The sequence below is a fragment of the Podarcis erhardii genome, assembly GCF_964252035.2.
Source record: "Podarcis erhardii genome assembly, chromosome: 1".
Lineage (NCBI taxonomy): Eukaryota > Metazoa > Chordata > Lepidosauria > Squamata > Lacertidae > Podarcis > Podarcis erhardii.
In genome coordinates this window covers 82,974,892-82,990,997 of record NC_138497.1, presented here as the reverse complement: position 1 = coordinate 82,990,997, position 16,106 = coordinate 82,974,892, and the positions used below count along the sequence as shown (strand labels likewise).

Sequence of the window (16,106 nt, the reverse complement as noted above, 5' to 3'; positions counted from 1 at the left end):
CCCCTCAGAGGTAAATGCTGCCTTCAAGTCTTTATGCGTGTCTTTGTAATGAGAGCTAGATACAGTATTTGCTGTTTAGAAATGACAGCTGGGATTCTCAATAATCTGATAGTTGTACTTGAATGGTGCTCTGGAAGCCAGATTCCATTATTGTGGTTTTGTGACATTATCACAAAATACACTAATGTCCCAGATGTTATTGGAGTGGGTCTGACTAGCCCCTGCACTGCGATTACAGAGTTATAGACTTGCATGGTTCTTGGAAGTCCTTGACTTTGTTTGGTTCCCTACCTTAATTGGGTATGAGCTTCTCCTTCCTTGGACGCCTCCCCAGACTAGAGCCCGACTCCTCATTTTTTAACAACTCTCCAAGTGTTGTATATCTATAACTGGCCCTGAGTAGCACCATCGGTTGCAAGTAAGGGCTAGTCATCCGCTGAGCAAGCCACCTGCCATTACATTTACAGAGCCAGCCTTTTAGGGAACCTATTTCTGGAATTCACAGCTGAAGCTTACCAGTTGGAATATCTCTCTTTCTTTCATGTTACCCTGGTACAACACCATTTAGCAGTGGCTAGCAGCAGAAAGCAAAGTCTTGTCTATTAATCTAAAGCTTTCCATCACAAAGGATTATTGTGACTGTGGGTGGCGGATCTTGAATAGGATGATGGGCTTAAATTTCACACAAAGCATTCCTTAAAAACTGTTGCCGGATAAAAGGAAGGAGTATGTGATAAACTCTACAGAATATTCCTCATACACACAGGTATTATATTTTATTATTTCTATAGGGTTTATTATTTCTATTTTCTATTATTTCTATTTTCTATTATTTCTATTTTCTACTGAGGGCTGCATTCCCTTGGGGATAGTATGGCAGGCACCATATGCTAGTGGGGCCAGAGTTTACAGAAGGCTACCCCACTTCCCTGCCCTTCCCCTCTCTCTAGATTCCCCTCACCATAGATCACTACAACCCCCCCAACTTTGTAGCAGTTACACCAACCCTCCACCTTTGTCTCACATAAAATGTGGAACAAGAAGTGATACCTGGAGGGGTGGTCCGGGGGGGCATGAAGGGGTCTGTGCAGCATCTGGAGGGCCTAGGTGATTAATAGTGGGGTTAATTTATCCAAATTCAATATGGCAGCCAATGTGGGTGTTCTGTATTCTAATAAAACAGACATTTTTCTGTAACCAGACCTTTGGTTGAGTCTATGGCCTTTTAAAGGTGTTTGTGGAAGGGGGTTATTGGTTTTGTTTTGTTTTGTATTTTGTGTTCTCATGTTGCATTTTTATGTTTTGAACCACTCTGTGATCTGCGGATGGAGGGTGGTATACTGCTACTACTACTGCTACTACTACATCTACTACTACTACTACTAGTAGTGCTAAAATGGCAGGCAGGCATTACTGTGTACCCTAAACATGCTTTCTAACAGAGTATGGACACACTTGTAACACCATATATGGGTTACTATATGAGAACAGTCTGTGTGTGCACATTATAATATTGCAGCCTATCAAGCAAGCTTAAAACATAATTGTGCCCCATTTCCCAGCTTCTAGTCAAAACAGTTTGCCTCCTTCTGGTCTGGGAAGTTTACCATATTTTATAAGGGGTCTTATTTCTAAGCCCACTGTCTCTTAAAGCCAGGCAATTTATGACTCCACTGAGCAAAATTCTTCCTTGTCTACATTATGTAATTTTAATCTGGGAAGCATCCTGTGGGATTAGTGGGACTAGTTCTATTTAAATTTATGTATTCTGCTGAATCAGGAACTATTTATCATTTTATTTAGCAGGACCAAATGTTCATAATAATCTCTCTGAGTAACTCTAGCCAATTTTTAATACTTAATGCTCTTGAACAGTTTGACATTTTTATTCTATCTTTGGTTGCCTTCAGGCTAGACCCCTGGGCTCCCGCTGGGATTTTCTTCTTTCCGCTGGGACAGTACAACTCCTGTTCTTAGGCCTGCAGCCATGCTGGAAGCTGTGTTTCAAAAAAGCAGGACACTTTTACGGCTAGATAAGCAGTCAGAATTCCTGTCCCGAATTAGGTTGTTCATATTCTGGGACACAGGAAGGCAAAGTGTGTGGCATTTATGCCTCAAATGAGGGGGGGGGACATTGTGCTGGAGAATTCTCTTCCTTTAAGTTGCTTTAAAGTCACATACAAATTTCTATATATTGGGGCTCAAGACCTGGGTTAGGGGCCTTTCACACAACTCCAAGTCATGCCGATGATTATCTAAACCCATTCCAATGGGTTCAGGTCTGGTTTTGAGCATGAAATGGCCTTTGGTCACTCTTTAATGGGATGGCCTTTATTGGGAGAGGAACAGGGAGTTGATTCTGGTGCTGTTGTTTTATGGCGTCCTGGTGCTTGCCTGTTCCCACCATGCTCAGTGTGCATATTTGCAAACAGATGTCGCAAGAACACCTCCAATACTCTCTAGTCATGAGGAAGGAGATTGTGGCTGAACCTGGATCTGACTACCCCTTGCGGGAAATGGAGAACTGTATGTGCAGCACAGCTAAATATCGCTTACTTCTAAATGTGGCAAACCCCCCCCCCCATGTGTAGGGATCCACCTGCTCATTTTCCTGAGCAGAACGCTGGACATATGCCCCAAAGTCCTTCACTGATGGGACCAGAGGCACTTCTCTAATCAGGTAGCCATTTTGCATTAATGGAAACCAGCACTCTATATTACCCTCCCTCAGCAACACCATACCGTTTTGTAAACCTGCTGGTGTTAATTCTTGTGAGGTGTTGTGTGTGCTCTCTCTGCCTCTCCCAACAAGCCAATTTTCAGTCCCCTCCTCGCAAAATTGTGATGAACTGAAAAACATGGTTATCCCTCACCAGCAGCAAGAATGCCTACCTTCCCCACCAATATATTGCGCTGCTGCTGTTGAAAACACTGACAATGGGCTTGTGGGAGTACTAGGCCAAAATGCACATGGGCATGTTTTGACTGATTTTCGTCACAGATAATTTCTCCACAGACCAAAGCATGTATAAATTCAGTGGTGGCTGAATTTCTGTGGCACCCATTGGGATTTGTTAGGGTGGAAGGCAGGGAGCTGGAGCCACCGATAGTCAGACCCAACTAATTTTAACTCCAGTGGAAATTTAAGTAGGGAAATGAATGATTGTCACTAGTCCTGCCCTCTATCCATACTGCTTCTAGGTGGCCTTTTGCTTTTGTTGTTACCACATTTGTGAACAAGTGGCAAAATAAGCATGTTGTGCACAGGGAAGCAAATATGGACACACCATTTCAAGGAAAGAGATTTAGGTGTTTGGATTCCTTCATAACCCAAATCCATATGCACACAGTTGCTCATGAAGTAACAACCAAAGGTCTCAGATAGCTCCGACTTTGCTGGCTGTTTGTGGTTGAGTTGCGAGTCAAACGTAGCTTTTCCTAACACACCGCGTAACTTAGCCTTTGGCCAGTGGATCACATCAGCACTCAATAAATCAGCAGGCAGGGAAATGGAAGAAAGAACTTCCAGATTATATTTCAGCCTTCTGTAAGAAAAGGTGTGCCATATTTCACATTAGGAAATGTGTGGTTTTGAACAGCTTCACACATTGTTTTTGAATTAACTTGGCTAAAAGACACAATTGAGAGGTGGAGCAGATATGAAGCGTGTCATGATTCAGCCTTACGCCAGCACTTAAAATGGTTCCACATGGTACTGAGGCTTCCAGCAGATAACCCAAAGCAATCTGGGCCACAGATCAGAGAGGCCTGAAGCGGAAGGGCCTGGCTTTGTACTTAGAAGACAAAACAGTTAAAGCTGGCTGCATACAACGTGCAATGAAGCAAGGAGAAATATTAAGCATATATTTGAAGCAATTTCCCCAGAATCTCTGTGAAGAACAAAATGTATCATTTTCAAGCACCAGGCAGAAGTGGGGAATGTCAGGCCCAGGGACCCAATGTGGCCCTCCAGGCCTCTCTGTCTGGCCCTTGGGACTCTCCAAGGCTGTCTCTCCTCCCCTCATTGGCCCTGCTGCTTCATACTTCCTCCAATTCTTTGGACTCCATGGAATGTGTCCTTGACTGTAGTGAAAGAAGAGTTTGGGTTTGATATCCTGCTTTATCACTACCCTAAGGAGTCTCAAAGCGGCTAACATTCTCCTTTCCCTTCCTCCCCCACAACAAACACTCTGTGAGGTGGGTGAGGCTGAGAGACTTCAGAGCAGTGTGACTAGCCCAAGGTCGCCTGGCAGCTGCATGTGGAGGAGCGCAGACGCGAACTCGGGTCCCCAGATTACGAGTCTACCGCTCTTAACCACTACGCCACACTGGCTTTCTAGTAATGCCTTTTGTTGGCCTGGATGGAGAGGGGTACATGTAGGACCCTCTGACTTGTGTGTGGCTGGACAGGTGCCTATTGTACAAAGGTAAGGATCATATCTGTTGCCCTGCCCACCACCAGCATGTGCCCCCCTCCCAAGGTTGCCCCTAGAGAATGTAGCTCTTGGGCTGAAATAGTTCCTCCACCCCTGGGATAGAGAGAGATTAGAGTTGTGGGTCCAGATGGCTGGGTCTTATGTTCCACATTCCAGAGCAAGTATTGAGATGCTTGAAGTAAAAGGCAATTATTCCAGGGCTGTGCATGTTAGTACTACCCATGCCGTGCCTTATGGTGTAAGCAGCTGTTTTCACTAGATAAATTAATATGTGTTTGCTGTATATGGGCATAGGCAATAACTGCTGCTTATGTCAGCCATTTTTATACATAACAAATATGAGTTTACATCAACATACCCGGGATAAGGAGAGTGCAGCATGTGGTATATTTTCAACATTTGGAGCTCAAACCAACCTAACTCCAGTTCTAATTTTGAGTATTTTTGTTTTAAGGCATTTCAGAGCAGCAGGTTACTTCTGATTCAACAGTCTTTCATGCTTTATATTTAGGCAACACAACAGCAAATAGGCTTAATCAGCATTGAAGGTCTTAAAGCATTAAAGAGGAAATGGACTCCAGATGTGATATAGGGTGTGCTGGATCAGCAGGGACACAAATATAAAGAAGTAGATGATCTCAGCCATTGTCTTTAGCTTTCCACTATTCTGAGCCTGCCAGTTTCATTATGGATAAAATGGTGGGTGGGTGGAAAATTTCCAGCTCCATACCTCTTTGTCTGTTCAGGTGTTAGATGCACCAGGAGAGAGCAAGACCTTGGTAATTTGAGGTTCTCACTAGATTAGCCAGTTACATCTTACTTTAAACTGTCAACCCTTATTCTAGAGCATCACAATAATATAAAGTGTAACAGAAGAGGCCGTGGCTCCAAAAGGACTTCCCAGCAACCCCCACAGTCCTATCGTCAACTAATATACTTATTCTAGTCCAGGAATGGAGAGCCTGTGGCCCACCAGATGTGTCATGACTAGTGGTCAAGAAAGATAATGGGAATTGCAGTTCAGCAACACCTGGATGACCACAAGTTTCCAATCCTTCTTGTAGTCCATAGCTATTTTTGACTGCTGCCAGATCCAAGGAGGAAACAGGTTGTTTAAATTGTGGATAACTTTATGCTGGTACTGGCTATTTGTCCATGTGTGTGCATTCTCTCCTCCACCATCCTTTCTTCCTATTTCATCCCTGTATTAGGAATTGATTAAATTTAAATGGCTGTCTCTATTACAAAACCTCAAAACACGTGTCTTTTCAATGTGGTGTGCAGGGCTCTCCTTGTATTTGATCCTTACAGCAACCCTGCAATGTAGGTTGGGCAGAAATACAGTGACTGGTCCAACATCCGCCAGTGAGCTTAATGCCTGAGCAAGGATTTGAACCCTGGTCTTCCTGTCAGTATATGGAAACATCACAGCTGCAGACAGCCAGATTGTTGACATCACATGATGCGCCTATCTGTGGGAAAGAAGAATTTCCCCGGACATTCACAGGCTGGATAAGTCTCTGTGAGGAGTGTACAGTGGTGCCTCGCAAGACGAAATTAATCTGTTCTGCGAGTCTCTTCGTCTTGCGAAGCACGGCTATTAGCGGCTTAGCGACTATTAGCGGCTTAGCGGCTATTAACGGCTTAGCGGCTTTAAGAAAAAGGAAACAAACCTGCAAGAACTCGCAAGACGTTTCATCTTGCGAAGCAAGCCCATAGGGAAATTCGTCTTGCGGAACGACTCAAAAAAAGGAAAACTCTTTCGTCTTGCGCGTTTTTCGTCTTGTGAGGCATTCGTCTTGCGAGGTACCACTGTAATTTGAAACCTTCCGTTTGCGCATGCTCAGGAAGTTTGTCAGACGTGCTAGAAGAACTGAACTGAAAGGAGGTGTTTTTCTTTAGTGCTGTAATGTCAGGAATAAACATCATGTAAATAGATATCTGACTTACTTTTCTTTCCCCTGCGGAAGCAGGAGGGAGGGGTTGTGCTTGGGAAAATGTCGCCTATCAACCCACGCTTGGGAAAATGTCGCCTATCAAAATCTCCCTGGTCTGTCTGGATATCAGCCAGAGGAGGTTACCGGTAAGCAAGCTCCGAGGACAGTGAGAGGGGCCAGCTTCTGTGGAGGGGGCTTGCAAACCGACACTTCCATGTCCTGAGCTTTCATCAATACTGAAAGAAGTGCAAAATAGCATAGAATTCAATAAGCAGCATCTATTCATTGTTTAAAAGAAAAAAGCCATCTTTTATATTTTCTCCTCATTTCCCAATGAGCCCAAAGAGTGTCAGATCATCAACAGGTTTTCTCTTAATATCCAGATCCCCGAATAATCAACTGAAAGTTTAATGTATCTACCAATTATTGCTGGCGAACCTGTTAACGATCCTTTGCAAAAACGTGCATCCATATTCTGATGCTGTGTTTTTTTGTTTGTTTTTGTAAAGGCAAGCAGAGATTTTTATACAGTATGTCATCACTTACTGTAGGTAGCTTCGTGTTTGCTGTTGCTAGTTACTGCTCACTGGCAAAATGAAAGCTGTCATGTGCCATTTGTTCCCTCTGTAAGTCACAGTTACTTTCTTGGATCACTTCAAATAACCTATAATGTCAGGCTAACAGCTCCAGCTAATAGTTACATGATAATCTGTGTCTAGAGGAGAGTGACATAGATGGTGAGGAGCCTGGACACAAAGTCCTAGGAGAAGAGGCTGAGAATAGCCTGGAGAGGAGATAATTAAGAGGTGATATGATAGCTGTCTTCAGTTGCTTGAAGGGCTGTCACAAAAATAATGGAGCAAATGCGTTTTCTCTTGCTCCAGAGGATAGGACCCAAGCCAATGGGTTAAAAAATAAATCAAGGAAAGGAGATTTATCCTGTGTACACATTTCCAGCTTAAAATGCAGCTAGTAGGTCATTCTCCTCAGTTTAGACTGAATCTGGTTTGGAGGGAAATGCATCAAAACTCAGTATTCCATACGTGACAGGACAGATACGGAATGTGGCTATTGTGTGAATGCTGCTTTTCAAACCAGAAGTGGGAGTGCACTGGAAGCATTGTAAATGGGAGTGTGTACACAACCTTAGACAAAACATTAGGAAGAACTTCTTGACGTTACCAGATATTGGATAACAAGGGAGAGGACTGCTTCAGACTCTCCTTTCTTAGAGGTTCTAACGCTAGCCCTGCTCCCGCTAGTGTAGGTGAATTACCTTGTCCAGGCCTTGCCCCCTGGCCTCTTGCCTCAGTGCCAGCACAGTTTTCTCATTCCTCCTCTTCCTCCTCTGTTATCACTATATAGTGGAGTGCATGTGCACAGTACCTCCAAGAAACATGGTGGCTGGGCCATAGGAATGGCAGCCACCAGGAAAGTGGGGTATGATGAAGAGACAGTGACTTGATGGGCTAAGTTGCAGGCCACCTCTTGAGGATATCCAGTAATCAGTGGATACAAAGCACAAGCCAGAGATGGATTAACACAGCTGAGGCTGGAATCCAATGCACACTTACATGAGTAAACTCAGTTTTATAAAATTGAAACTAACGTCATACATAAGCTAAAGCTGTGCATTCTATTGCAACCAGTGCAACTGTCAAATATGTCAGCTTTGGAAAATGTATTAATTGGCTTCATTTACATGTTCTTATAAGCCAGGGTCTTATGGTGTACTGCGAGTTACTGTACCCAATTGCTCCTGCTTCGATTGTCACTAGGTGCAAATAGAATAAATAAACCAGGAAAATGTAATAAAGTTTGGTTTCCTGTTACATCTGAATCCAGGATCATGGTTTGTTGCTCAAAAATAAGCCAGGATCTGTTAGCCAATAACAAACTATTGCTTAAGGCCGACTGGTGATCTTGGCTTGTTAGGGAGAAACAAATTATAGTCCTGGGTTCAGATATAACAGGAAGCCAAGTTTAATTGTGGATTCCTGGTTTATTTCTCCTGCTTTCACCAAAGGTGGAAGTGATGAGGCGGTACACATCAGCACATCATGCACAATAAACCAGAAGCCATGGCTTATCGTGACATGTGCATGTGGCAATGGTCAGTCTATGGTAAAAGCTTGCCAGGTTCAGCTAGCTGATCCGATTTCCCACTGACATTTTACAGATACAGTAAGGAAGTGGGTAGGATTTATTTATACACACAGCTGTAAGGCAGAACTAACCGATAATGTGCCAGAAGTTTGTAAACTCAATGGATGATGCACTTAGAAAATATTTTTCCTATTTACTTTCCCATGAAACTGTTATTTTAGCTGTCTTTTTATATTTGCATAAGTGTTTATTTTCAACAGAAGTTAATGAGTCACAGGAGCAAGGAAAGGAAACAGTTGGTAGCTAATTGCTAAGTGCAAATGTCATCTGAGCATGCATATTTTGAGGCTGAATGAAGGGATACAATCATAACAGATGAGCTACCTTCAAATTCTTATATATTCCAAGCCAGGAAAAGGATTTCTGAGTTAGGTTAGCCCAAACAGATGCTCATCCGTCATGCAGGCTATAGAAGTGAACTTGAGTTCTTGAAGCTGATATAGAATGATCCATTAAAGTTGCCAATAATGGTCTACTTAAGATATTAGGCTAGTTTTATTCCACTGCAGCTCCTGTCAGTATCAGAGGGGCTACAGCTGAGCTATTGCACAGATGGGTAGGCCTGCTGTGATGGTACTTCACAAGCCTTGCCTCAGAAAATTTAATACTTGGCTTGACTGCATACCTTGGGCCTAAACGACTGTGACTGGGAAAGTATTACTTCCCAGGTCTTACAGGCTGGTGACGCTACTGAAGTTTTGCTTCCCACTTCAAGGCATCCCTCTGTCTAATAACAAACTCAGGGTAAGTGCCAACTGAAAAGCAGTCCAAACAGAAGGGTTGTGGGCATTTGTACTGATTCAAAGAACTAATCTGGTTGAGATATGTTGAGCTTTACAAGATGGCTTTTGTGTCTCTGTCAGATTCTAGTCATGGCAGCAGGGTTGTAGGTTCTGGAAGAGCTTCTTTAGTTCAGAGCTTGGGAAACACAGGAGGAGCATGAGTGGGGTTCCAGTTCTGACCTGTTCTCATTCATTGGGCTGTGGTGTGAAAGGAAAGCCTGTCTTCATTGGCACTGAATCCCCTTAGAAGTGATCCAGTGGATAATGGTACCAAGATACAACATTCCTTTTTTAAAATGGGAAACAGTGGGCCTATTCTGGCTTAAAGCCTTTTCCAAAAGAGGCACCCCTTTGTACGGAATAGCTATACAACCAATGGTTCAAAACCTCTCCCACAATTGGAGGTACTCCATCAAATCATTCACTTCATAAGTAGCACAGACGTTTGCAAACAAGGCACAAAGTCATTAACCATGTTTGAAAATGTTTTATATACAACAGACCCTAGGAGCAAAAGTTTAATTTCTTTAATTTGTAAAGCTATTGTAAACTTTTCAACATCAAAATCCTCCAATTTGCAGACTAGATGGGAAAGACACTTGTGGGAAGAGATGATGATGTTTTGTGTGGAAGAATGTGGCCCACAAATCCTTTTCAGGCTTGTGTGCAAGAAACTACTGTACCTTAAAGCTACAGAGGGTACCTGCATTCCACACGGCTAAATAGACAAGAATACCTCTCTGACAAAATACTTTCTCCACAATGCTGGGGAAACTATGGGAATGAAGGAACATGTGGTGGGAAAGCCTACTAATTAAAAACTTTGGGTTAAAAATATTTCAGGAAATGGAACAAATTACATTTCATTTGATTACTTCACATCCCCAAATGGCACTACTTTCAATATTTGCAGATGAAGCACAAGATCTTAGGGACAGAGACTTAATAATGCATCTTATAACTGCAGCATGTCTTGCTGTTGCTAAGCACCAAGAGCAAGAGGACACTGAATGCAAACTTATGTGAAATTTGGTATGCTTGTGTTTGGGACTTAACCTTGATGGAAAAGTTGAGTACAGTGGTACCTCGGGTTAAGTACTTAATTCGTTACGGAGGTCCGTTCTTAACCTGAAACTGTTCTTAACCTGAAGCACCACTTTAGCTAATGGTGCCTGCTGCTGCCGCCGCGCCACCAGAGCCCGATTTCTGGTCTTACCCTGAAGCAAAGTTCTTAACCTGAAGCACTATTTCTGGGTTAGCAGAGTGTGTAACCTGAAGCGTATGTAACCTGAAGCACTATTTCTGGGTTAGCGGAGTGTGTAACCCGAAGCGTATGTAACCCGAGGTACCACTGTACAATAAAGAAGACAACATGAGAATCTACAAAACCTTTATAAAACGTGGTCCATTTTTATTTCATTTGCAGCAAAAAAAACCAACCAACCAAAAAACACCCATGTGTATAAACCACCCAAGATGCATGGAAACCTGTGAAATGACACTTTTAAAATCGGAACATTAATGTTTTATTTTCTTATTACTAATACAACTGGATGTAGTTGGTGTTGTTATGGGGCATGACAGGAGGGAACTGTAATTTATTGTATATTTGCTCCTATATTCAAAATTAATAAGCAAAGCATAAAGCTTTTGCAAAAAGGCCAATAGAACAGATTGGGCGAATTTTCACCAGAAGTTCCATATCTAGGGTGCCATCACTGAAAAGGCCCTGTTTCTGGTGACAACCAATCTTGCCTCAGTTGGTACCACAAATGTAAAATTGACAAAGGCCTCAGCCTGATCTTGGAGAAAAATAGAACAACTACTTAGAATACCTATATATAAAATATATATTAAAAGATGGGACTTCTGGGGAATGGGGCAGGACATCTGGTAAAAAGGAGAGAGGGCCACCTGTAAGTTTTTTGTGACATAAAGTAGGTATGTTATTCTTCTTGGTAAGAATCAAGTAACTCGAGAGTCTTGTTTTCATATTGAAATTATACTATCAGCAGTATAGAACAGGTTTCTATAATGTTTGCACCTTTCCCTTGTGATAACACCTAGGGGCTTCTAGCCTCCCAGGCTCCAGTTCCAAAAGCATGGAACTCATTTTGATTATTTTGTTCAGGGGGAAACTGTAACCAATATTTCAGAACTGTTCCCTGCACTGCTGTTGCTGTCATCATCTCCTCTCCTTTATTGCATTTGCACTAAAATGAGAAGCTGCCCTGTACTGGAGAGCTGTCCCACCTGTAAACTTTTGGGCATCCCAGTCTGCTCTTCACCACAATAGCTGTGGTGAGGTAGGCATAGATTGAGGGCGCTTTCTTCTAAGGTGGGCTTCTTTCACCCAGTGAAAAGGGTTCTTCATGCACCCTTTATAGCATTTGTACATCTGAAAATAAATGCAAACCCTCCTTTGTTGCAAGAAAGAAGAGGAAGAAAACACAACAGCCCTTATTTAATGGTCCTGATGCTTCTCCCTTGAGTTTCAAGTTCATGTATAAATCACAGCCAATGAAAACAAACAGCAGGGCAAGACAGAAAAACAAGGTTAAACAGGGAATGTCTGAGAAACAGACAGAGACTGCCTGCCAGCACTGCAGGGGAGGATCTGGAGACAAGCAGCATCTATTCCTGTCTCCCTCCTGCCCCTAAAGCACACAGCAGGGTCCTGGTGGTCCTTGGTGCTTCAAGTTATTAATATAACTTTTTATAAAAGAGTATTGTAATTAACCACCAACATAGCAAGCCGCCTGGGGTTATGATCTGTGACTTTCTCAGAGCATATACATTACTTAGCACAACAACAGCAGGATTCTGATCAGAGTTTCTGAGCAGTGTGATAAATTGGTTTTAAATAATAATATTGGCTATGTGTAAAAAATAATAATTCTGAAGCTGGTGTTTGCCAATTCAACTTATCTGTAATTTATTTCCTTGAGGACTTCCTTGACATGCTGCCCAGATAACTGGTGTCAATATCAAAGTTCAATCGATACCTAATCAACATATTTCCTAAATGTTATTCACATACATTATCTCTGCAATCCTTACTACAGTGTTGCAAGGTAGGTAATATTACCTTGGATCACAGATAAGGGAAAGGATGAGGCATAGTGGCTTCCTTAAACACCAAGAGCTAGCCCTAAAATCATTTTGTTGGCCAGGGGTCAGCAAACTGTCCCTCAGACCATGTGGTAGGCCAGACTATATTTTGGAAAGAAAAAAAAGAACAAATTCCTATGCCCCACAAATAACCCAGAGATGCATTTTAAATAAAAGCACACATTCTACTCATGTAAAAACACCAGGCAGGCCCCACAAATAACCCAGAGATGCATTTTAAATAAAAGGACACATTCTACTCATGTAAAACATGCTGATTCCCAAACCATCCATGGGCCAGATTGAGAAGGCGATTGGGCCACATTCAGCCCCCAGGCCTTAGGTTGCCTACCCCTGTTGTTGGCTAAGACAAAGGAAAAGATCCCAACCCTCGCAGTTCCACAAACAATATTCAATTGGACTGACAGTTGAGTCTTACTTCAAAACTGATGCTAATACAGTATCTCCAACCTTTACTGAGAATATGCTCTATGTGATTTCATGCTACTGGATGGCTATTGGTACATTCATCCAGAATCTTGTCAGTCCCAGAAAAAGAAACAGTAGCAAAGAGTACAACCTCTAACATTTGAACTGCGTGAGATGACAGCTTCAGAAAATGGGAAAACTCATTCTGTAGCACATTATTTCAAGCCGAATCCTATGCATGGTGTGAAACCATTTGTGTATGACCTCTTCTTTCTTCAAACAGCCATTTGCACCAGTTAGCACTACAGCAGCTGAGCTCAGTGTCTTTACTTGGGACCTTTGCAAGTTGTTTGATCCAGAGATTAGTAAGAGAACCTGTTGTTGAGAGGGTTGAACTGTCAAGATGGATATAAAAGAAAAAAAGGACTGGATGATGAAAATCTGGTTTGAATTGAAGAAGGAGGAATGGAAAGATCTCCTTTTATGGAGATCCGAAGACTTGGGGACATTTGGACTTATAAGGATTAAGAAACAAGTTTTGAGTTCCACCTTTAAATATGGAGGCCCGGCTGGAAGGAACATGGACATTTTCGGGACAGAGCCCTTCCGAGACTTGGTGGTTAATACAAAGGACTATCAAAAAAACTGGCAGAGAGGAACTGAGAGAGAATTAAGAGCCTCAGACGTGAGGAATCCAGGCTGATAGTAGATGGACTAATGGACAATGGTTCGGGGATTGAAACCGGGAAAGGGAGGGTGGGGTTTGGGAATCCGAAGGGTGTACAAATATATTCTGATTCTTTCTATTGTTTCCTTTTTTTGCTTTATTATTAGTACAAAAATGGGGAATTCGTGCAAGGGAAACTGGGTCGATCTTAGAAAAAGTCTTTAAGTATAATGATCGATGTATATAAGTTAAAATTTGATATATAAATTGAATTAAATATAATAATAAACTAGGGTTAAAAATTAGGGATAAGAACTTGTTGAACAAATATTTGGACATGGAATACAAGAAGGGGAGGCGAGGGGAAGTCGTGGAAAAAAGTTATTGAAAATAAGGACTGTAAATGTGGAATGTTTTTCAATTATGCCTTTTTTCTTTCTTTCTTTTTCCTTTTTATTTTTTTCTGGAAAGTTGTTTTTGGTCTTTGTGTTGTATTTGAAACTCTAATAAATATCATTTTAAAAAAAAGGAATTTGGCCACAGTAATTCACAGTCACTCAGTTTCAAAAAATGTACTATACTCTTTGTGGGTGTGGCCTTAAAGAGGATGTGATCACTTCAGCTAGTGCAAAATACTGAGCTATATAGCTACTGAACAGGGTAGCTAGATGGAGCCTTAAAACACCAGTTCTTGTTTAGGGCAGCCCTGTTTAGGGAAGTTTTTTATGACTGATGTTTTAATGTATTTTTAATCTTTTGTTGGAAGCCGTCCAGAGTGGCTAGGGGAACCCAGCCAGATGGACAGGGTAGAAATAATAAATTATTGAATTGCAATACACTTCTGGGCAAAATTCATGGTATTGTCAATAATTTATAAAGCTTAGAACTACTTAGGACCTAACTACCTGAAGGAGCATCTCTCACTATGTGCTCCTGCCTGGATGCTAAGATCTGCTAGGGAGGCCCACCACCAGGTATCATAAATTTACAAAAAGCAAAAGAGGGCCTTCTCTGTGGTGGCACCTGATTATGGAACTCCACCATCTCCCAAATTTGACTGGTGCCAGCTTTGTTGTCATTCATCCAATCAGATAAAAACATTTCCCCAAGCCTTTGATCATTTTTAATGTTTGGATGTCATTTTGGGGTGGTCTACAGTGTCTGGTGTTTTTTGTTTTTATTGCAAGTAATATTCATTTTTATATGATTTTATTCTTCCAGCCTGGGGATCTCCGGCATTGTAGGCTGGACCCCTCCAGGCAACCTGTGTATTCAAAACCGACACAGGGGTTAGATTATGGGCTTCTCCAACGACTTATTTATTGAACATTTATCCTGATTTGCTTGTACGTACAAAGCTTATGCAGAGGTCAGATTATATTCACAATTCATTCTTATTTGTTTGCAGGGCAGTTATATGACATTGATCATTTATCTTGATTAGCTAGTGGGGTGATTTGCTTGGATTGTGTGCTTTAACTGTGCTTTAAAGGTGTGCACATAGCTGGAGACAGAGGCCCTTTAATCCACTTTCAATGCACAAGCCTGTAGTTCTGGTATGCATTTGAACCCAACTTACAAAATACTGTCGGTCCGGAGGCACCCTAAAAATAAACAAGTGAGCAAAGAAATAAATGTTTTTGAATGAATGAATGAAAAAAATAAATAATGTGCAGTCAAATAATACAGTAGATGCGGTTGATGAAAAATATATCAGATTCTCCTCCCCCAATGGTGGTGGGTTACCATTAGCAACTCCCCTGCTTGGAATTGCTTGCTACCTCTCCCCCCTGGCAATACCATTTACATCTGAATAGCTAAGGATTAGGTATCAATTGTCCCCAGGTGCCTGTGTTCTTTCTTCAGCTAAGGCTGCAACCACCAGAGCCTACCTCTTTCACATTCTTTCACATTTTTCTTCATTAGTTGCTCTTTGTTGGCCAAGTGTGGCAGGCATCACAATTTTTGTTGTGCTTTGTTTACAGCACATAGCGGCTTCTCTTTCTCCCATTATAACTGGTCTGAAAATAGAACTCCAGTAGTGAAAATGGCTGAATCTACTGCTCAGTCTGTAGAAGCAATTAAAAGAAGGAAAGAAAATTCATAAGAGAGAAGAGCCTGGGACAAAGCCTAAGGAAGAAGTGTGGTTCAAGAGCCAGAGCAGAAAATGTTCTGAAACATTTGCTAGCATAAAGAATATTACATATGAAGATTATTATTTTTTGCAGAAAGTCAATTTTCATATTTTAAAGCAGGGCATAGGAACAAGACACAGCATTAGTTGAAGGAGCTATGCAAGATTTAGCAATGGGAGCAGTTCCACACATAAGAGGTTGTTTATTACTAGTAGGAAAACTAATTAAAGCCCATCTAAGAAATTATATTGAAAGACATGCCAATAAGGTGAATCCATAAAAAGAATACAGGATATGCAATTACATGACAATCATTTCAGTATGAGAAACAAAAGGACACCACAGAATGAAAAATCTGAGACCCATAGCTGGATGTCCTAACATCTGTTTTTAATTTCCTGCAGGTGTGCCCCAAATTTAACTGGAGCTATGGGGAGAGGCAA

General features: G+C 41.8%; 1 long non-coding RNA gene across 1 annotated transcript; it reads left to right on the top strand.

Annotated features, from left to right (window-relative positions):
• Positions 1-1,452: 1,452 nt before the first annotated feature.
• LOC309328110 lies at positions 1,453-15,684 on the top strand. The gene is made up of 3 exons (XR_014150706.1): positions 1,453-2,526; positions 14,750-14,817; positions 15,514-15,684. It is a non-coding gene; the product is annotated as an uncharacterized lncRNA (long non-coding RNA).
• Positions 15,685-16,106: the final 422 nt, after the last annotated feature.